Raw genomic sequence first — 23,457 nt, 5'->3', positions numbered from 1 at the left:
CAGCTCTTTTCTCTAACTCACCACAGACGGCTGAGCTTCCAGACAAAAGCCTCTTGAATAGTTGAGAACTTCTGATCCACACGGGATCCGTTTGAAAAATCAACTCAGGACGCTCTTGGTTACCAGAGTCTTCTTTGCTAGCATCTCTGCTCCACCTCAGTTTCTTTTCTTTAGCCCCGTGTGCTGACCTGATAGGAATATTCTTAGCCCACGGGGGCGGATGGCCGGCCCGGAGACTGGAAGCACATCCCTCTCTCCTGGCTGAGCCCGGGAAGGGAGGCTGCCTGCGCCCCTCACGCGCGAGCCGGGGGCGCCGGAAGGGTGGCTGGAGACTCGAACCAGTCTTGGAAGCCACTTTTCTCATTTGCAATCAAGTCACGATCTGATTTAGAAAATGATACGCTAAATACAATCTGCACTGGATACTGGAACCAAAAAAGGACATTAGTGGAAAACTGGTGGCATCTGATAATACTTGGAATTTTGTGAATGGTAATGTACCGATGTTAGTTTCTTACTTGTGACAAACGATCCCAGTTATGTAAGATGTTCACATTAGGGGAAACTAGGCAAAGGGAATGTCTAACTGTACTGTCTTTGCAACTTTTCTGTAACTCTAACATTATTCTGAAAGAAAAAGTTTATTTTAAATGACCATAGCTCAGCCACAGACCCCCTCCCCCACACAGACATTTTCATATGCACTGGATGGAGTCAGGTAAACCGAGGCAGGAGAATTGCCCCACACAACTGGGAATCACAACAGTTTCCTTGGCCCGGTGACATTCCTTCTCTGCCCAGACCACTTCTCCTTTTTGAGCTGCCCATAAATTTAAAATAAAGAAATGGAAAATTAGTGTAAAAAAATGTTTATTTTATTTTTATTTATTTATTTATTTTTTATCCTCACCCGAGGACATTTTTCCATTTTTTTTTTTGTTTTGTTCAGGTAGAGTGGGAGGGAGAGAGAGGAATAGAGAGAGAGAGAAACATCGATGCGAAAGGGACACATCGAGTGGCTGCCACCCACACGACCAACCAGGGCCGGGGACAAACCGCAACCGAGGTACATGCCCTTAGCAGGAACTGAACCCGGGTCTCTCTGGACCGCAGGCCAATGCTCTAACCGCTGAGCCAAACGGGCCAGGGCTATTTTAAAAAATAGCATATTTTTCTCTATGGGAAAAAAAGTGTTATTTACATCTATTTCTTTGGTGGCTAGTATATTAAGGATCTGATTCAAGGAAAAAATACATAAAATAGAGCTGTAGCACTATATATATATATATATATATATATATATACGTGTGTGTGTGTGTGTTTGTGTATACACATATATATAGTATTTTTCTCAATTGCAGGTTTTTTTTTAAAATTAATTTATTTTTGTTACAAATGTTTCTCTTTTTTCCCCCATAGACACCCTCCTCCCCATCTCACCGCCCCCCCCCAGCATTGTTGTCTATGTTCATTGGTTACGCATACAGAGCATTATATTTTACTTGTTTAATTGTTGAGGCTGTAACTCATCTATATCCCTGGTGAAAATATCTGATCATATATTAGTTCCCTGCTTGTGTTCATCTTCCTACCTTCTGTTCTCAGCTTATCTATAAATTATTTACTCATATACATGTTCCCTCCTTCAATAAACATTCATAAAACGAGATCCTGAGCTTAACCCTGAGGGGGAAAATGGAGATGAATAAAGCGTGGATTTTGCCTATAAGGAGTGCAGAAGCCGGGGGGGGGGGGGGATAAGCTTGCAGAGAGATACTTGTTTTAAAAATCTAAGTGCAGTGATAAAAAATGCACCCAGCAATTTTAATGGAAACTAAGGAGCCCGTGAGGTGGGAGAGGGTGTCAGAGAAGCTTCCTGAAGGCAACACACCTCTTCTCCCAGGATGAGGAGGAATTAGGATGCATGGATTAAAGAGACACATCGGGGTGGGAGTCTACATGATGTATTCAGGGAACTGGAGAGGTTTGAGCTCTTAGCATGTGGGGAGACACAGGGCATGGTGAGACATGAAGCGGGAGGAACAGACGGAGCCGGTCTTAGAACCATCAAAGTTAAGAGACCCTTCAGTGGCTGGGCAAGACTGTCCATGAAATAGTAAGACAGTAAAAGTTAAAGACCAATTTCATCTTCCCCCATTGACCATTGCCGTGGCTCAGGCCTTTCTTAAACATGTGGCTGACCCCTGCAGGAGCAGGTCTGGCTTTATAGATCGAATGGTTACTTTTAGGCTCTCACCCTCTGCCCTGGACGCTGGAAACCAGTTTATTTCTTGTGTTTATATAGGTACTAATTCTCAGTAATAATTGCTACTTCAATAAATAATACTATATAAGATAATTATTTTTACCTGGCAAAGAGTAAAAAGTAAATCTTTGACTTTTATACATAGGGCAACCGGTATCTTCAATTGCTTATATTTTTAAAACTCAGGATGAAGTATGAGAAGTTCTTATTTAAAGAAGCTGATATATTGCTTTATTTTTATTTCTATTTCTTTATTGATTTTAGAAAGAGAGGAAGGGAGAGGGAGAGAGAGATAGAAACATCAATGAGAGAAAACATCAATTGGCTGCCTCCTGCATGCCCCCCACTGGGGATTGGGCCCACAACCTGGGCATGTGCCCTGACCAGGAATTGAACCAGCCACCTCTTGGTGCACAGGTTGATGCTCAACCACTGAGCCACACCCGCCGGGCTACATTACTTCTTTTTAATGTTTTTACACTTTTGATGACATTTGAATTGAAGACTTCTAAAAATAAACATATATCTGAGTAGTTCTTTTTTGATACAGGGTCCCTAAACTTTTGTGGAGAAGAGCCAATTTTTATAATCCCTAGAGGCTATTGAGTAGGTAGGTGATAGCATGGGGTGTGTGTGTGTGTGTGTGTGTGTGTGTAAAGACAGAAGGAGGTAGCTGCTTACATAGAGCTAGAGGAAACCAAAGTAGAGTGTTGGCTAAACACCTTTGAACATAAAAGGCATGTGGCTGTTAGGGTTCATACCTATCAAGTTGAATATGAACTTGATGTGAGAAATTGAGTATTCTTTCAGTTTGTCAACAGTTTCAGTAACAAATAACTTCAGCCCTGGCCGGTTTGGCTAAGAGGTTAGAGCGTCGGCCTGCTGACCAATGAGTCGTTGGTTCGGTTCTAGTCAAGGTCACATACCTTGGTTGCGATTCATCCCTGGTCCTGGTCAAGTTGTGCAGGAGGCAGCCAGACAGTGTGTCTCTCTCACATCGATGTTTCTCTCTCTCCCTTTCTCTCCTCCCTCCCACTCTATCTGATGATGGATGGAAAAATATCCTTGGGTGAGAATTAAAAAAAAATAGAAATTACTTCAGACAGTAAATAATATGTTTACAGTTCTGGCCAGTCAATAATTCTTGATGACGAGCTCTCCTTGCTGTGGCTTCTCTGGTTGGGTTTCTCAGATGCCAACCCCTCTTGGTCATCTTTCCCTGGCTAAGGCTGGTGATGTTTCCCTGGGATGTGAAAAATAACCATTTGTGAGCTAAAGACCCTGCCCTGATATAAGGCAACTGAAACTTAAAGGAGCAAATAGGACCTGATCCCCACTCTATACTGTAAGGCATAATATACATATCTGTGGCTGTTCTGAATTATTATTATTTTCTTTAGGGACCTGAATTAAAGAGAGCGGGTCATCTCCCCAAGACCTGATCGTTTGATTGACAATCAAATTATCCATTTCTTAAGCTTATGAATTGTTCTTTTCTGCTGCAGACAGAGTTGGATTTTTGACTTGAAAGATGAGTGCACACATGGAAGGCATGCCTTAGGTGGGACTCATACGCATGCACGTTATCTGTAGCACATGAGAAACTGTACATGGATAATACCATATATTAGCAAATGGAGTGGCAGTGGGTGACAAGCAATTGGCTGGTGAGAGCCCCAGTTTTAGGGAAGGAAACATCTGGGCATGTATTTCCTGCTTTGGAGAATGGGTTGAATATTTTAGGTTCATCTGCAGGCCTCTATTACGTTCAATAGCCCAGTACCCTGGCACACACGCGAGCCGTGCTGAGAAGCTGACAGCCAAAATGAGCTGGGTCATGTTCCCACTTCATTATTTGATTGCAGACTATGAGGGGAAATGATAGTATTCTAGTTCTTCTTTTTGGGAAAGTCTGAATTACATTTCAAAAGGTTTCATTGCCAGATATTACAAGGCTTTCGAGTGTGGTTCCTCTCGTCCAGCCCAGCAAAATAAACCTGAAAGCCAAAGAAATGTGTTTACTTCCGTTTCAGTCATTAAGATGTCGCCAGTTGTTACTGTTTTTATGTGGAGTGTCTCAGGGCTCCCTGATTTATGGCAGGTATCTGGATTTTTTTTTTAAAACCTGGTTAGTAGGAGAAAACAGAAGATTAAGGGACATCACATTTATGATGACAGTAACCAACAGGGCAACTGGAGTTAGCTTTTGTAAGGGACTCAATTGTTTGTCAATACTAATGACAGAGATCATTACTGGATTTTGATTGGCTAAGGAGTAACAGTGGCTCCATTTCAGCAGATAAATACTGAGAATTTGAATCTTTAGTAAAATTAATGACAGCTGGAGGAATTCCCAGCCGCACATGTTATTGGAAGCGCTTAACTACCCAATTAATCATGAATGGGTGGATTCAGTGAAACACGAAATTCAATCTGCTTTTGCAGGGGTGGTTTGGAAAAATTGGAGGCAAGCATTTTTTTTTTTTCATCCTCACCCGAGGACATTTTTTTATTTTGTTCAAATAGAGTAGGAGGGAGAGAGAGGAAGAGAGAGAGAGAGAGAGAGAGAGAGAGAGAGAGAGAGAGAGAGAGAGAAACATCGATGTGAAAGGGACACATTGAGTGGCTGCCTCCCGCACAACCCAACCAGGTCCAGGAACAAACTGCAACTGATGTACGTGCCCTTAGCAGGAACCGAACCCGGGTCTCTCTGGACCGCAGGCTGACCCTCTAATTGTGGAGCCAAACTGTCCAGGGTGAGGCAAGCATTTTTTTCTACTGAATGCAACTCAGTACTTGAGTGGCTAGTACAATGCTATGCATTCTTTTTTTAAAGACCAATGCAAAGTGCCCGGCCAGTGTAGCTCAGTGGTTGAACGTCGACCCATGCACCAAGAGGTCACCGGTTCAATTCCCAGTCAGGGCACATGCCCATGTTGTGGGCCCAATCCTCAGTGGGAGGCATGCAAGAGGCAGCCAATCGATGTTCTCTCTCATCAATGTTTCTATCTCTCTCCCTCTCCCTTCTTCTCTCTCTAAAAAGGAAAAGAAATAAAAGCAATGCAAACAAATGTTTGTCCCTTCCTCCCTCTCTGCCTCTCACCCTTCCTCCTCTCCTACCTACAAATATTTGGCATACACCCACCATGAGCCAAGCCCGTGTTTGGGGCACAAAGATGAAAAAGATGCAATACCTGCCCTGAGTTGTGATTGTCAGAAGGATAGAACAGCTACACATACAAATGACAACACAGTGGAGGGACAGAATGGAGTTCGCCAGATGGACAAAGAGAAAAGAGGCTTTTCAAATAAGCCTCAGCGCCCTGCACAGGGTAAGGAAGAACATCCCGTCTTTCTGTTCCACAAGAATGTCCTGGGAGCCTGCTATGTGCCACACTCTGAATGAAACATGTCTAGGGTAACTGTTGGAGGAGAAAGGTGAAAGGTGACTCTGGAGGTCGTCAGGAACTGTTTCAAATCTCATTCTAATAATGGTGCTCCCAGTCTTCTTTTCAAAGTAAATGGACAGACAGTGTCTCATTTTTGTTCTAGCTGGATGTTGATGAACTAAAGAACACATGAATGGGACAAAGTTTTTGGGTGGATTCAGTACATGTTTTTACCCAATCTTAGTAAATATACAAAGAAACACACTGAATAAATAATAAACTTGCCCTGGCCGGTTTGGCTCAGTGGTTGGAGCGTAGGCCTGTGGTCCAGAGAGACCCGGGTTCGGTTCCCGCTAAGGGTGTGCACCTTGGTTGCGGTTTGTCCCTGGCCCTGGTTGGTCATGTGGGTGGCAGCCAGTCAATGTGTCCTTTTCATGTTGATGTTTCTCTCTCTCTCTCTCTCTCTCTCTCTCTCTCTCTCTCTTTCTCTCTCTCCCTCCCACTTTATTTGAACAAAAAATGGAAAAATGTCCTCAGGTGAGGATAAAAAAATAATAATAATAATAAACTCAGTGGTCAAGGGCAGAACTAAGTCAACTAGTGGCACAGTAAACGACTTAATTTCTTATTTGGAAACTGCCAAATGGCCAGCAGGAACCTGGCAGACAGCAAGAGAGGGAATGAAAACCTCCTATCTGAAAAGAGAGGCTATTAACATTTTTTTACCCAGGTAACAGCAATCTAGGGCTCAAAAGAACAACCTGTATACTTCCTTAAAGAGAATGGAGGAAAGTCTCACTCATCATACACGATAGGGTACAACTTGATGAAAATTATCATTGGTTTTTTGTTTTCTACTTGCACCTCAGCTAGCAGAGACTTTGAGGTGATTTCAAAGACTACATACAGCAGCCCCCAAAAGTTAATAACAAGCAAAAGATCAGAGTCAATGGAATGTATAAATTAAGATAAGAGATCTATACCAAGAGTAAAGTCAGAACTTAGTTCCGAGCTTCCTGGTGGCTAACACACAAAAAACCAAAATATAATCGACTATAGGCTTCTCATTGTACATAGGGAGAACACATCCCAGGACATATCATGACTTCATTTTTATTACCTAGAACCCAGGATTCTAATATGTGTGAAGAGCCCTTCTTCGTTCAGTCACCGGAGGTAGCAGCTGACTGTAGCCAGCCCGCCGTGTGTTGAGGAGTGTTGTCCCCGGGGCACTTTGCCATCCAGGGGGCATTTTTGTTGCAGTTTTCATGTGAGCATCAGTTGGCATCCTATGAAAACAAGTGGCAGCATTATCCGCTCAGAAGAATGTTGCCAGCTTCAGCTGGATTCCACTTTATCCTCACGAGGACTGCTCTTTGACACCACGCACAGCGATTTGTTTTCTGGTCAAGTCTGGTATTCTCCCAGAGCGAGTTCATTTTCCCTCCATTTTCAGCATCTTTACAGCATTTCATGCTACACGGTGATAGGTTCTATTGTACTTCCAGCTTTGTCATGGTCATAGCATTTGCCATAAAACCAAGTTCTCTGGCATTTGTTCAGCAAGGCAGTGATTGCTTACAATAAGAAATGTTTGCTTCTCAAATTCTTGTTCCCAGAATTAATACGGGCCCCGGCCCTGCCCCTGCACAGTGAGGCATTTTCCTTGTCCGTCCCTGTCCATTTCTGGGCTGTCTTTGGTTATAAATAACGTCTGGAACAAGTACCAGGCCACATTCTAATAGCAACGTTCAAAATTCAATCCACAGCACTTCTGAAATCTGTGATCTTTTCGTGTAGGGAGGGTTAGCTGCTCATTTTAACTGCAGGACTGGAGAGGGTGTTGCCGTGAGGTAAGTGGGTGAAGAACCTTCTCACAGAACATGAAGTCCGTGTTCAGGATGCCCTGGACTTGTTAGATAAAGAGCTCCCTTTGTTTTAAAACTTTTCCAGCTTTACTACATTTTCTCTCTGATCAGCTCTGATTTCTGTTTCTCCTGGTCTCTGCCGAACAGAAGAGAGAGAAAATGCTGATAGTTTGTTGATGGACTTCACGTATTTTTTTTAAAAAAAAACAAACAAAACAAACGCACCGTGGAAACTACTCACCTTTAAGTTGAACATGGTTATATTTTCACCTGTCTGTCACATTTAGTTAGCATTTAATGCAGTGCCCAGCACAGACTACCCAGTCAATAAACTGTTCGTACCGCCTAGATCCTGGCAATCATTCTTAGAATACGTCCTTTGACATGTGTTGCTGGTTTCCCTTGGCCTCCCTTTCCCACTGCCATTACTCTGTCAGCCTCCCCATGGGTCTTGCTGACCACATCTCACACTTCCCAACAGGTCTCCCTAATGCTCCCACCCAAGCACAGCACCCACCATCTCCCCACAACGAGAGGGCGGCCACACCGCCTCCGGGCTCTCCCGCGGGTCGGGCTCTGCATGTCTTCCACGCTGCAATTTTATTTCCAACCGCTCCTCACATGGGCCTCTGCACTTCTCAGTCCCCAACACATGGGGCCAGGGGCTGCTTTCCTGCCTTGTTCGTGCTGCCTCTGCCCTTTCTCAGAATGCCTGGCGACATGGGTCTGACCCCAGCCGGCCTTCACGTGAAGTTCCAACCCTGCCTTGTGCACGCAGGTCACGCGGGTCAGCCCCTTCCGACGGACCTCCGCCTTGTTGGAACCCGAAGGCTGGAGCGCACCCTGCAGGCTTTTTCAACATGATGTAGTTTTAGCACGGAATTGCTGTGTTTCATGAACACCGATCTCAGCTTCCTTGCACACGTTTAAAGGCAGGAATCATGCCTTTACTTTTTACTGCCCACCACAACTCCTACCCTGGTACTGAAGGCAGAGTTGCCAGACTTCACTGCTCTCCAGACAGTTTCTTCATCCTGCCCTTGGCCCCGCTGTCCTGTCCTGCTGTCGTCGTCTGGGCAGCCTGTTCCTGACAACCCTGGAAGCAGGGCACCCCCATCTTCTTCCAACAATCTTGTGTTCCCTCCAAAACAGAACTAAGCTGTTCTCTCCCATTCCTAACTGGACTTGTATTTTTCTTACAGCATTTCTCACACTCTCCTTCGTGACGGGGTTATTTGCATGACTGTCCGCCCGATCACATCAGGAGCCTGTTATGGAGAGACCGTGTCTCATCCCCTTTCTTCCCTACCGTTGCACTTAGCACAGGTCTTAGGCATACTAATTTGCCAACAAGTGTTTGTCAGTTTGAATCCCACATTGCACGGTAGACAGCCAGGCATGGCCTAGCGTGGTTGGGCACCTATGATGATGGCTTGCGTGTGGAGGGCCACTTACCTGCTCAGCCTTCTTGGGCCACCCAGAACCTGGTCATTGTTATTAGTTAGACTCACCTGCTTTATGCACATATTGAACAACACTTGAAGGAATTCTTTTATTGGGAACTCAAAAAAGACAATAAAATGCTTAGTATGAGTTACAAAACTACACTGTGGAGCTAGGACCAAGCAGTCAAGCATAATTTCACATGGTGCACGCAGCAAATCACACAGACTCCGCAAGGCTGCTGAGGACTGTGTTCTGGTCCCTGTCGCTGGGTGTTGGTAGCACCTGCACCCTGGGGGAACAGGAAGAGATGTCTCTGGGCCCCCAACTTTCCAGGGCCCTTGTGCAGCACTGTTTTTAGTGCTGTGTCTGTTGTTGGGCAGAGAATGCCTAGTGTCCGTGTCTACATTTGGTCTAAGTTTCGTATGAAAGTACCGAGTCTCCCTAAACTGAATGCCTTGGCCTTGCCTCTCCTGCTCCCACAACCAGACCGCAGATGCACCCAGAGAGCCCGAAGCACTGCGTGCTGGCTGCGCCTCTCAGGGTGGCCCTCCTCTGCCCTGTGGGCTCCCTGAGCTTTGCTGTGGCAGCCTGGAAGGGGTTTTGTATCCCCTGAAGTTCTGGGGGGAGAAGAGCTTTCAGGATGAGCCCAGTGAGGAAAAAGCTCTTCCCCAAATGGACATCACGTCTCTTGTGTGTTGATAAGAACCCCCTGTTTCTCTTCTCAGGCTTTTGCCTTCACCTGGACTTAGGGTTTGTTCTACAACCATCGTTAGGTACCTAACATTGGAGACCATAGGACCATGGCACTCAAACAGCTGTTAATTTATTTAAAATGCAGCCATTTGAATTATATATGTATACGGTTCATAAATTTTCCCTTATCTCTCATGATAACAAAAGACCTAGTTTAAAAAATTCATCAGAGCTTAAAAATGGGAGTGTTTTATTTTTTAAAGCATGCATTTCAAGGAAGCAAAAGGAGCAAGAAAATAGGAAAAAGAATAGCTAAATAAAGCAACTGCTACCTTATTCTGCTCATTGAAATGACACAAGGGTACACTCTGTGGCCAGAGAGCTCATATTCTGCTTTTGGGATGGAAAAGTGTGTTTTGTCTCTGGAATGTGACTCTGAACACATTTAGGAACCCAGAAGTCTCTGCTGGATTGGCTGGTTTTGTTGACAGGGCTGACCCTGAAATGCAGGGTGAAGGAGAGGACATGGCTGTGCTCTGTGCTTGGTGGCTGCCCCGAGACCCGGTTATCTTGACACAGACCCTGGAGTCATTTTGTTTTTTATCCTCACCTGAGAATAGGATATTTTTGCATTTATCTTCAGACAGAGTGGGACGGAGAGAGGGAAGAAGAGAGAGAGAGAAACATCAATGTGAGAGAGACATATCAAGCCAGGGACAAACTGCAACCGAGGTATGTGCCCTTAGCGGGAACCGAACCTGGGACTCTCTGGTCCGCGGCCGACGTTCTAACCGCTGAGCCAAACCGGCCAGGGCGAGCCCCTGGAGTCTTAAAGAGGGGGCTCCCACATCAGTCTGGGCTCAGGGGCAGGTCACTGGGAGCAGCCACGCAGCTCAGAGTGGAGAGTGAGTCAGCACCACAGGCAAAGGACAGCAGTTTTGCTTAGGCTGCTCTCTGAAAAACAAAACAAAACAAAACAAAACAAAAAACCTGATCATCTTCAGGTTATTCCTGAAGAGGAAATGCCTCCTGAATAAAATGCAGCTTTTGCAGGCGGAAGAAAAAAAAAATCTGGAGGAATAATGTCAATCTGATTCCTAAATTTTCTTTTCACCAATACCTTTAATGATCTCTATCCAAGTTCTCACTAGAGCCTTTAATTTTTCTTCACCTTGATTAAGCCAAGCTTTGTGTCTTCCCATTTTTTTTAAGGAGTTAAAAGAGCAAATTGGGCTCACCCAAGAGACAAGGGGCCGGGATAAGCCATCGAGGGGGGTGCGTACTAACCAGCCCCGGCAACTCTACTGCCCCCGGCTCGCGCTGTTTGCTCTGAGCACACAATCTTCTTCACAGCTGCATAAATTAATGTGCTCCTTTCAGACAGGAAACCGAGCAAGGAAAGATCATCTTGTCCAAAAGCAGACATCTAGCGAGTAGCGGCCTCCCAGCCTCAAAGCCCAGCTCGCGATGGCTTGTTCGGTTCCAGATCTCATCTGGATAATCATTCTTCTCCTTACATTTCCTAGTGAAAAATAAAGATGATTAGAATAAGTCATAGTATACCTCCCAGACACGTTCTAATCAATAATTGTCTCTCCTAGCCCTGGCCGGTTTGGCTCAGCGGTTAGAGCGTCAGCCTGCAGACCAGAGAGACCCAGGTTCGGTTCCCGCTAAGGGCACGTACCTCAGTTGCAGTTTGTCCCCTGGCCCCGGTTGGGCTCGTGTGGGTGGCAACCACTTAAAGTGTCTCTCTCCCATCAATGTTTCTCTCTTTTTCTCTTCCTTTCTCTCTCCCTCTATAAGATAAATGCAAAAATGTCCTCGGGTGAGGATTAAAAAAATAAATAATTGTCTCTCCTAACTTTTCTTTTGTTTGATCTAAATGTTTCTAACAACAAAAATGAGCAGGTGTGGATTTCTGACTACTAGAGATATATTAATGAGCTAATGGATAGGTCTGAAAGACTGTAAGAGAAAATTCATGAGTCACATCCTTAGTAACAGTCAACTGGATATGTTCTCATGTCCGTTTGAATGCATACTCCATCACCAAGTACTTGAAGACCCAATTCCTGGCACTGAGGACATCTTTAAGAACAGACTTCAGAGGGGTTTTGAGATCATTCAGGAGATGCTCTGGCCTCCAATGCAAATCTTGGCTTCACCAGCTAATGGCTGGGTGACTTAGGGCATGCAGCTTGACCTATCTGTAAGGCCTCAAAAGAGCTTTGGCGAGAAATCAGATGAATGTACTGGAGAGAATATAGCTGCTCAGTAATTGTCAGTCTAAGCGCAAAGAAAGTGAGCAAGAGAAAGGCAGAGAGAGGGAGCCAGGGAGAGAGACTGATTCTACTTTGTGCCTCCAGTCTTGGTCATTCGCTCATGCAGTGCCTGACCAGCAACTCTTCTGGGCTTGGTTATGAGCTGTTAACAAGGGCTATAGAGTCGGCCAGTCATATGAGTTCACCACATTTCGCCAGTTGTGTGACCTTGGGTACATTATTGGTGTATCTAAGTCTTGTTTACTTCAGTGTAGATAATGAACTCTACCTCTTAAAGTTTTTATGGTGACTAAATTAGATAATGTCTGTAAAGTGCTGTTTTATTCCAGTTAAAGCCCCAGTTTCTAGTTCCAAAGTTTGAACTAAGAATAAGTTCGTTTCCCCTAACCTGTTGAGCTCTAACACAGAGCTCTTAGATGGGAGTCAGCCTTGCTGTCATCTCCTCTCCCTTGGGAACCCAGTGGGGAGGAAGGGCACTACCCCAGGGAGGGGTATGGGCTCTGGCCACTCTGCACTGCAGATGGTGTTGGTCCGTGCTCATGGGTAGAGCTGGGCCCCGTGCAGTAGGTATCAAGGGCCTGAAGAGCGAAGGAGGGATAGCAACTGTGTAAGAAACACAGCGGCCTAAGGACAAGTTTGGTGACATTAAGCTGCAGAAAAATTCTTTTTCTGTGAAGATAACTAGGGGTAGGTGTGGTTCTTACCTGGAGAGCAAGCATTCTGTGTGTGCATGAGGGACCTGCCATACCTCTCGGATATCCTCGAATCAGTCACAAAAATAGCATTTGTACCTAAATTTAAACTACTACACTAAGTTACATCATCATGTTTTTAACCTAAGACCTACAGGCCTCATAAACATAGAAGATTGTGTGGGGACTAAAAAGACACACTAATCTAGCCTCTGGTAGGGCCCCCAGGCCTTTCACAGGGCACATTCTTCTCGAAAGATCACAATGAATAAAAGTGTTTAGCACTAACCATGGGACATAGTATGTGCTCAATAAATAATAATGGTTATTGTATTATTATGATTCTTGATATTATAACGATCACTAATATTTTGTTGCCTATCAAAATTATCATTTGAGGTTAATGCAGGTAATTTCAAGCTAATTAAATCTTTGTAAAAAAAATAAATTACAGCCCTGGCCAGTTTGGCTCAGCGGTTAGAGCGTCGGCCTGCGGTCCGAAGAGACCCGGGTTCGGTTCCCGCTAAGGGCATGTACTTCGGTTGCAGTTTGTCCCCGGCCCTGGTTGGTCGTGCGGGTGGCAGCCACTCGATGTGTCCCTTCACGTCGATGTTTCTCACTCTCTCTCCCTTCCTCTCTTTCCCTCCCACTCTATCTGTACAAAAAATGGAAAAATATCCTCGGGTGAGGATTAAAAAATAATAATAATAATAAAAAATAAATAAATAAATTACACATTTATTTACATTATATTTTTTTTGTTTAAGAAATAAAATAAGAATCAATCTTTTTTCTCCCAATTGGTTATTTAAGCTTCCCAACATTGTTGGTTAAATAATCACTCTTTTCCCATTGATTTAAAATGTTTTCCTTATTATATTTTAATAATCGATGTATATGGGTTGACTGTGGACTCTATTTTTATCGTTGTTAATCCTCACTCGAGGATATTTTTTTCCCATTGATTTTTAGAGAGAATGGAAAGGAGGGAGGGAAGTGGGGGAGAGAGAGAAACATTGATGTGAGAGATACATATTGCCTCTCACGTGTGCCCCAACAGGGGCCGGGTGTGGGGGTTGAACCTGCCACCCAGGTACATGCCCTTGACCAGGAATTGAACCTGAGACCCATTGGTGGGCTGGTGCTCTAACACTGAGCAACACTGGCCAGGGCTGACGTGTGAACTCTTATTTCATTGATCTGTGCCAGTACCAAATATTTTTAATTTCTGTAGTTTTATAATATTTTAATATGTTAAAAGGTCTAGTTCATTTTTATTCTTTTTTAAACATTTTTTCTGAGACATTTTTGAATATTCGTTTTTCCAAATCAACTTTTATATCATATTGTCAAGTTAACACTGGCTTTGTTGTTCACTGTTCTTTCCAATATTGGTTCCAACAACACCTGAAGGCAAGAAGTGTGTACTCCCTTTGGGTGAAGTCTGGGCATTACCATTTACGTTTCTCTTTCTCTTCCTGAGACCTCCTCATTCACTGTTTCAGTCAGTAAATCGTTTTGAGCTCCTATAAGGTGCAAAGCTTTGCTCTTGGTGCTCTGAGGACAATAAAAGCTGGTAAGCCATGATCTCCACCTGAAATGAAGTAGATGCTCCTCTCTGCCTTCCATGATCTCTGCAGCCGACTCTGGGGAAACATTTCTATTCTTGATGACACACCTGGATTCCTTGAACTGTCAACATACATTCCCTCAATGAGAAACTAAAGTTATTTCCAAAGAATTAAATATAATTTTTTCATCAAACAGTTTCCAAGGCTACAGAAATGATGCAGGATAGTTTCAAGTCCTTTCTCTACTTTCTTCTTCTTCTCTAAACCAACCTATGTTATTCCTCCCTTTATATGCCAGAAGGAAACACACACATATATATGTTTATATATACATAAATATGTTTATATATATATAATATAACATAATATATATATATTTTTTTAAGATAGGAGTGATTTCCTGAAGCTACTCTAAGAAGAAAAATATCTACTATTATCATATCTCTACTATGACTCTCAAGAAAATAGACCACAACGTAAAAGTGGTGTTTTGTGTGCTACTTTGTAAGCCCTGGAGGGGAGCATGCAAAGGGAGCATTTCTCGGTCAGTCACTTTCCTGGAAGGGCCACATTTACAAGAAACTATCTTCAGGTGCCTTGTCTTTAGGCAGCTCTGCACCTACCAGCAGCACATTGAAGATTTCCTGGGCAAATACTATGGTTTCCTTTCAAACGTCTCTGCTGAAACTAGAATTAGTGCAGCTTGAGCTGCTGCCCTTGAATGAAGACCTTGTGCTGTGGCTCATGCTTACAGATGCAGACCAGGTGTAGCCATCCAGGCACTCACCTGTGCCACACGGACTGGTCAGAAGCTCTCATTAAGTTTTGACCAGGCAGTGCTTGTCCCTGGGGTGGCTGCTCAATGTCCCGTGATGTTATTCTGTGGCCTGTACTTACTAATGCTTGATGGTTGAGGCCACCTCCCAGCAGGTGATCATTTCCTTTTTCCAGTGGGACAGTGGGCTCCAGGATCTCACCATTCTTCCCATTAGGATCGAGTTCTTACTGGATGCAAAAATTCTGTTACCCTTTAGTCTCACAGAAGGGTTTTGATTTATTGTTAATTGTGATCATTGATGTAGAACTTCTTACCTACTTGTTTAATATTATGCATTGATTGTCAAAGCAGTTTTGCCAGATAGCATCTATATAAAGTAATCTTTGCCTTTTGTTCATCCCCAGTGTATTAGGTTGAACCATATGACAATTGCAATTCCTACAGTAACCCAATATAGAAGGATCTGGCCCCTGTTACCACCAACACCACTGATTTGACTTGCAAATTACTAGTAACCTGCACATCAACCTCTTTTTCACAAGTGCCTAAATGGCCATGGCTCATACAAATCTCCCTTCCATTCCCATCTGGGCCTTCTTGTCCCCTCCTTCTCTCCCTCTCTTTCTTTTATTTGTTTTTTAAAGTATAGCTGGTATACAATGTATATTAGTTATATTAATTTTAGGTGTACAGTATAGTGATTTGACATTTTATACCTTACACTGTGATCACTCCCACTAATTCTAGCAATCATCTATCACCGTGCAAATGTCACCTCCCTCCTCGTGAGGTCAGGTGAAATTCTTCTGCTGTTTTTGTGTCTCCATGAATGGGTCTCCTTTAAAAATACAGCTGGAAAGAAATAGCATCTCAAATTGGGCAGTTACATCAATTGCCAAACCAGTCAACATAACAAGAAGCGTAAGGTTGGCTAAGTCTCTAAAAGAATATTACTTCTTTTTAAATAAATTATATAAAACAGTTATAATAGACCCCATTAATTTGGATTCCACTAATGAGATAATTCAGACAAAGTTTGTACTCTGTTTTAAACTTTATCTTTCTATATAATTATAATTTAACTACGAGAAGTAGTCTGTGTGTAGTAGTATAAACACAATGGGAGGAGTTATCACTTATGAGAAAAAGAAACCTCTCAAAGGTACCTTAGAATCTCCTACCAATAACTAAAAGGATGAGTAAAATCCTATTATTGAAGCAGAAGCTCAAAGAAATCCGCAAACCAACACCTTGGTAATCTGGAGATATCGTGTGGAGTTAGAATCAGAAAGCATGTCTTTTGAAAAGCAGTCTGCCTGTCACTTTCCATGATCTCAGATCACCAGTTCTTCACCTAAATCCATCTTTCTAAATGAGTGAAGTTCTGGTATGAGCGATGTTAACAAAATACTGCAGAATGTCATTTTGTTTTACCAAAGACAACTTACATGTTTGACATTTTAATGTAAGATTTTGTAGAGAAAATTTTTAAAAAGATTCTACCTATATTCCTGCCCCTGCCTAACGCCCTATGATAGTGGCATGCAGGGAAGTTCCTACTGTCTGAGCCTCAGATCCTCCTCTGTAAAATGGGGATAATCATAACCTACCTCATAGGGTTGATGTGATACAGTAAAACCTCAATATAATGGACTAATTTGGGTGAGGGGGTGCCCATTACAGCCAAAAGTCCATTTATATAATAAAATACTTTTTCTGAATGGGTAGGTTAAAAAATTGACAAATTAGCTTACCTGTTTTTACTTATGTAGACACCCTTGTTTACATAAAAGTTTAATTTCACAGGAAAGTTTTCTATCTGTATTACTGTAATTTTAAATGTATGCTGAGTAGGTCTAGTAAATCGTGCCTTCGCCAGTCCCGGAGAGGGAATGAATGCACATGCCGGGTGTGGCTCTGTGCACGCGGGAACTTCGGCGCAGGCGCTGAAACTGCTGCGAGGTCGGCCGCGCAACAGAACCGATTACCGCGTGCGATGCGGAGTGATCACGTGCTCATCATTTGCCCAGCACTGGTTACGAGTGGCCTCTCGGATTTACATGTCTAGACTATAGTTATAGATATGTAATATGTACTTATGTCGGTGAAATTACAACAGTGTTTTATTCCAACATACGGACTATTCACTAAAATTTGATTAAAATGACAGTGAATTCATAACAAAAAAATAACCTGTTCATTTCATTGTAAGTAAATCTTGGTTAAAAGCATTTAAAAATGAACAGGGTGTTAGTTTTCATATATGACATACGGACCAGAAAGTTTGTCCGTTAAATCTAAAGTCCATTAAATTGAGGTAGGTCTAAAAAATCCAGGATTTACTGTACTTAGTGATTTGAGTAAGTAGGAGATGAATAAGGATTCATTTTCTTCCTCTCCCTTGGTGAACTTTTCCAAACATACTCCTTTGCTTCCCTTGACTGTTCTTTGAAGCCTAGGAGCAAAGCTTAGTTTGGTTGGTGACTGGGGCCAAACTTGAGGTCTTCTGTTCAGTAAAAGTGGACTCTGGAATTTGCCTTATTCTTTCAACCAACATTTTTTTCATACCGCCTATTTACAAGAAATGGTACAAAATACCCTACAGCAAAGTTCATTTGTCATCTCTTCAGTATCATTTCAAAAGTTCCCTGTTCTGCCTCAGCACCGGGAACGTACACATCACCCAGGGCTCTAGGTTAAGGCATTGAAAACCACAGTTCTTTAAAGAAATCTCATTATAGGTTTGGGATTGCAAACAAATAACATCACACCCGGTCAGCATAAACCTTGGTCAATTAACCAACTACCCTAGAAGAATCTAAAGTCGTACTACAGAGGGTAGCCCTTGAAGGGAATGAGAGTGTCTGTCTTTCAACAAGACTGAGGTTCTGCTGGGTGCCAGCCACTACTCGGGCCTATATACTTAGAGACACAGCCTGGACCCTGCTGGGCTTGGTGCCCTAGCAAAGAGCTCTGGACATGTTTGGTAAAGGGCAGGTGAAGGAGAAAAAAAGCATCAGCAAGAAAACCGGAGATGGGCCTGTAAAAATAAATGTTGCCTAAGAGATCTTTTTGCTTAGGGCAGCCTTGTGCGTGGACTCTACACCCATCCACCCAGGGAAAAATTTGTTACTTCTGCAATATGGAAAAAAAGTGCATCGTCAAGTTATCACAAGCTCAGCAGAGAGAAACAAGCTCAAATCCATTTGGAGTGATATGTGTCTACAGACATTCCACTGTCACTTAGTCCACGTAGTGCAATCACTAAACGACCAAATGTACTGGCTGGTGTGGCTCAATGGTTGAGTGTTGACCCATACACCAAGAGGTCGCCAGTTTGATTCTTGGTCAGGGCACATGCCCAGGTTGTGGGCCCGATCCCCAATGGGGGGCGTGCAGTAGGCAGCAGTGGATGTTCGCTCTCATCGATGTTTCTCTTTCTCTCTCTTCCTCCCTCTTTCCCTATTGCTCTATCTGCAGATAAATGCAAAAATGTCCTCAGGTGAGGATGAAAATAAATAAATAAATAAATAAATAAATAAATAAATAAATAAATAAATAAATAAAACCAATAAAGAAAGAAAAAATAAAAATTAAAAAATGACCAAATTTACACCAATTTGAATATTCACTTGTCTGTCTGGGAAGCAAAGTGGATATATGGAGTGTCTACTACTGTTTAGCCCAACATGGTAGCCATTAGTTACATGTAGGTATTTCCATTTAAACTAATTAACATAAAATAAAATTTTAAACATTTAAAAATTAAACTAAAAGGTCATTCTCACCAGTCACATTTCAAGTGCTCCATCACCACATGTGGCCAGTGGCCACCGTATTGAGGGCACCCTTACAGCTTTTCCAGCACTCAGGAACGTTCTCTTGGACAGCACTGATTTGGGAGGTGCCATTGTTATGCTTGTACACTGTGTTGTACTATGGTATCTGATTCATTCTCCAAAAGAACCCTGAGGGGTTTCATTCCCATTTTGCCGATGAAGACAGAATCTCAGAAAAGGTAAGTGGTTCTCTGCTCACGTAGTGGCCACTGCGGAACCTGACAGCTGGTCAGTGCCCAGTGATTGGACAGCAAAGCTAGGAAGTGAGAATCCCGGGACTGACCATGAAGCCCAAAAGTTGCAACAATAACAAGGTTCTCTTCCGGTATTAATGCATTTTGAAATCAAACATTTGTAAACTCTCCCCTCTGCTCAAATTTAATGACATGTCCGAATTCAAAATTACTCATAAAAACAGAAAGTATATTTTAGTTTTCAAAGGACAAGATGAGTAAGTGGATACTTGGGTCGAGTAATGGAGTTAGAGAGAGACTATAAATAAGTACAAGGTTTATTACAGGTGATCGAAATATTCTACTATTAGACTGGTATAAATTGCATTTTGTAAATTTATTAAAAATCATTGAATCATACATTGAAAATGTGTGACTTTTATGGTATGTAAATTATGCCTCAATAAAACCATTAAAAACAAAACAAGATATAAATTCTAAAACTCTAGGACAGCCAAAAATTTTAGTGTTGAAAAGCTGCCAAAAACTCTAATTAGTGAGTCAAAGATTAACTGCTGGCATTCCCTGATTTCCCTCATGATGGTAAAAGAAATGATGTTCTGTCTTAAATCAAACACTGGGAAATTGTAAAGTACACACTATTTTCTCATTTCACACGGGAGGAAATTGAGACTCAGAAAGTTAAAATAAGTTGCCAAAGATCTACTGGCAAGTGTCAAACCCAATACTGTCTGGCCCCAAAGCCCATGGTTGCCCCCACCCATCATGCCCCCTCTCTCTGGGAATAAGAAGAAACCCTGGCCCTGGCTGGTAGCTTAGTTGGTTAGAGCATCGTCCTAATACTCCAAGGTTGCGGGTTCAATCCCCAGTCAGGGCACATTCAAGAATCAACCAAGGAAGACATCAATAAGTGGAACAACAAATTGATATTTTTCTCTTTCTTTCTCTCTCGCTCTCAAAATAAATAAATAAATTTTTAACAAGAAGAAGAAGCAGCCCTTCCAATGTTTGACCTGAGATCACTTTCTGTCTTCCAGGCAACAGTAAAAATAATTTTCCAGTGTTTCTATCTGTCTTTTTTTATTTTGTACTCAAGAATATTCATGAAAGGCATGTGGTTAGAATCTGTTTTCAATATTGCATAAAAGAGAGAGAGAAAAAAAAAAAAAGAGTCTGGACCGTATGTAAATGGAAAGATATGTGTTTCTTTCTTCTGCTGTTCACCAGGATACATTAGATTATGGCTTTTAAAATTATATGTGTGTGTATGTATATAATATATATGTTATATAATATTATATTTATGAAGCAACTTTCAACAATTGTTTCCATTTTTTTCCTAATTTAGTTGGTTCATTGGAGACTCCAAGATGTGACTTGCCGTGGTGTCTGCTTACTAACTTTTGAGGGACTAGCCTTTGCTGTACCCCTCACACCCGGGTTAACAGTCCAGGACTGGCTCGCTCAATCAGTTGGATAGCTCCCTCTTTGCACTTTTTATGAGATGGAATTCTGGAACATGAAAAGCTGATGGGGCTGCATTTTCCAGCTTTGGCCAGGGCTGGTAACCTTTGCATCTCGGTTTTCTCCCCTTAGCATCTAACATTATTGTCTTCTTACCATTTTCCTGTTCCTGCTTGTCACCGGTTAGCCAGCCCTCTGCCTGGGCAACCCCCTCCAGCCCTCCAGTCTGAGACGCCTGCTGCAGCCCCTCACCTTCCTTCCTGGTCCCCCCTCCAGTCCAGCCCCGACAGTCTCTTCTTGTCCCCCTGGGGCTCCCTTTTCTTCTCCCTGAGCCTTTGTAATAACCCAGGGCCTTTTCTTTTCCCTTTCCTTCCTTTCTCCTGGGATGTGTCTACATGCTCTTTGAACCAGTTGAAACAAAACAAAATAAAAATAAATAAAAACAAGAAACCAATTCTGTGTACGCCAGCAGACCGTGTCGGCTCTCTGCTTTCCCTAGGACCTTGAGAGACAGCAGCAACGATCTCCATATTTAAAGAAATGTAGATGTCATCGGGGAAAATAAAATAAAAAGAGTAAATGTCACGATAACACTGTAATTATAAAAACGACTATCATAGTGCTCTATTTTTCCCTCTACCAGTATTCTTAGAAGCAGGGAAGTCAACAGAAGCTTCTGCTTTTACATATTTGGCAACAGTAGAGCTTATTAAGTAATTCTGAAGTTCTTACAATTTTGTTCACATTTCAGAATAAAGTTCATTTGCAGGAGTCCTTGAATCACTTCTTGTGTGCTCAAAGAGCTGGAATGCCAGGATTTGAAATGTCCTTAAATTAGTTTCAGGAAATTAGCCATCTCCTAGGGTCAACAGTAGGTTGTGTATTTTAGCTGTTTGACTCACTGGAGCAGTGGGCAACCTGCTTTCTGGTGAACTGTAGTCAATTACCTTCCCCAGCACATGTTTTTAAAACAAGGCAACTGCCTCCTTCCTGACTGCCCGAATCCTAATCACTTTATGGTCCAGACATCTTCACGCAGCCCAGCCAGTGGTCTCCTGCACACATCACACTTCAGCAAAGCACCGCCTAGGACTAACTCAAAACTGTTTTCACGTGTATTTTAGAAACATTATGTCCTTTCTCTCCTTCCTCTGGATTTTATGCAGGTATAACTGAATTTGGGCAAAAGATGTTCTGAGAGAACTCTGTTTTAAAGGATTTCAAGGTAGCACTTTTGAAAGCAGTGAATGTATCTATAAAACAGTCTGTGTTATTCATTTTGTAGGTCCAGACTTTTCCCCAGTAGGTTTGCACAGAAGAATTTGGTTAACAAATGCATTTTCTCTGCAAAGGGCACTTTTAAAAGTGCTACCCAAAGTGCCTGGATTTAGTCACATTGCAGTTATTACACCTACAGCATATCATTTTGCAATATGTTAGTGTATCAAGTCAATAGGCACACAATATGTCAAAACCCTGTGTTCTTTGCAGCAAATATAACAGGAAAAATTGATACATTTTAAGTGCACTATTGTGCATAAGTATTATAAGTGAGTTGAAAAATTATTAGAATCTGTGAATTCTTTTTCTAAAATCAATGTACAAATATCAGCTCTAGGAAGGGGATGAGAATGATTACTGTGTGCCTGCTGTGCACCAGGTCCTGGATCAAATATTTTAATATCAAATGCAGCTCTCTGTAGGGTTTGAAACGGCTGGTTCTAGGTTTAGACGACCCGAGTTTAATCCCAGCTTCCATAGTGCTGTAAGGATTTTGTGACATAAGTTGTGCAAAGCATCTAACCCCATGCTGGTGTAATAGCAGGAGATTAATAAATATTAGCTGTTTATTGTATTTTATTCCATTTAATACTTTGATGTAGTCAGTGTCCCCATTGTACAGATTAGGAGACTGAGTCTGGAATGATCCAAGTAACTTGCTTTATGAAGTTTTCAAAATCAGGTTGCAGAGGCAGAATTTAGAAGCAGGGTCCTGCTGGGCTCTCTGATAAAACCTCTAACCAGGAGTTAATTGTTCTAGGCTGCCAGACTTTTCCCCTGGTGGGTGCTGGGACTTTTTTTTTTATGGTGGGGAAAACCACCCCAGCCAAAATCACACCCTCTACTGAGAGGCAAACCTTTCTTTATAGCCAGCAAATTCACGAATAATGTATAAACAAACAAACTTTAACATGTCTAAGTTTAGTAAAACTTTCAAAGGGCCCATTTCAGCTGTCACCATTCTTAAAGTTCTTTTTTCACGTGAATTCTTAGCTATATAAAACGGTCTACACTTTTTGAAATCTGTGCATGGTTTATGAAACGTGCCAAATAGTCCTATCAGTACCTCTGCTGTGTGTCATCATCCTTGGAAATGTCAACTTGTAATGCCAGCTTAAGGAAATTGTAAGGATAATATTCCTTTAGCAACTAGAAGGCAAACTTGCAGTATTTTTGGTGGGGAGGGGAGGAGGGGAGTAACTTTTTAACTAACTGGTATAGTTTTCATCTCTTCTTATGGCATGAGCACGGAGTGATGCTGGGCGCCCTCACACCTTTGACCACGCTGGTCAGGTTGCATGTCAGTGTTGTTCAAACAGCCCTTCTAGATGTAGGCTCCAGGCAAATCAGTCACCTGCAACCCACGATACAAGTAGGATTTAGCCCTTGTAATAATAGGCTGACTCTCTTTTTCCTTTAGAGGTATATGTAAGAGAGAATGGGATTAGACTTCAGTTTCACAAGTGAGTATGAGCTTACTCTAAGGAAAGCAGGGAACAAGATGATCTGGGGCTGAACATCACATCATTTGCCTTGCAGTTGACTTCCTAGCACTTAATCTAGTCAAAGTATTTTCTTCACAACATTGCTACCTTCGGAATTACCCAGATGCTTAGCTGTATTCTACCGTCTAAATGTATATCTGCAAGAAGGCACAGAGGGTACACATCAGATTCTGTGTGAACCAAAAACAC

The 23,457-nt window shown here is 42.4% G+C and overlaps 1 protein-coding gene across 1 annotated transcript in view; it reads left to right on the top strand.

Moving 5' to 3' along the window:
- Nucleotides 1-23,457, top strand: part of CACNB4 (calcium voltage-gated channel auxiliary subunit beta 4) — a 231,032-nt gene that overhangs the window by 160,445 nt on the left and 47,130 nt on the right. The gene's annotated exons all lie outside the window — the stretch shown is intronic.

The sequence above is a fragment of the Molossus molossus genome, unplaced genomic scaffold (assembly GCF_014108415.1).
Source record: "Molossus molossus isolate mMolMol1 unplaced genomic scaffold, mMolMol1.p scaffold_m16_p_11, whole genome shotgun sequence".
Taxonomy (NCBI): Eukaryota; Metazoa; Chordata; class Mammalia; order Chiroptera; family Molossidae; genus Molossus; species Molossus molossus.
This window is presented reverse-complemented; position numbering and strand designations above follow the sequence as displayed.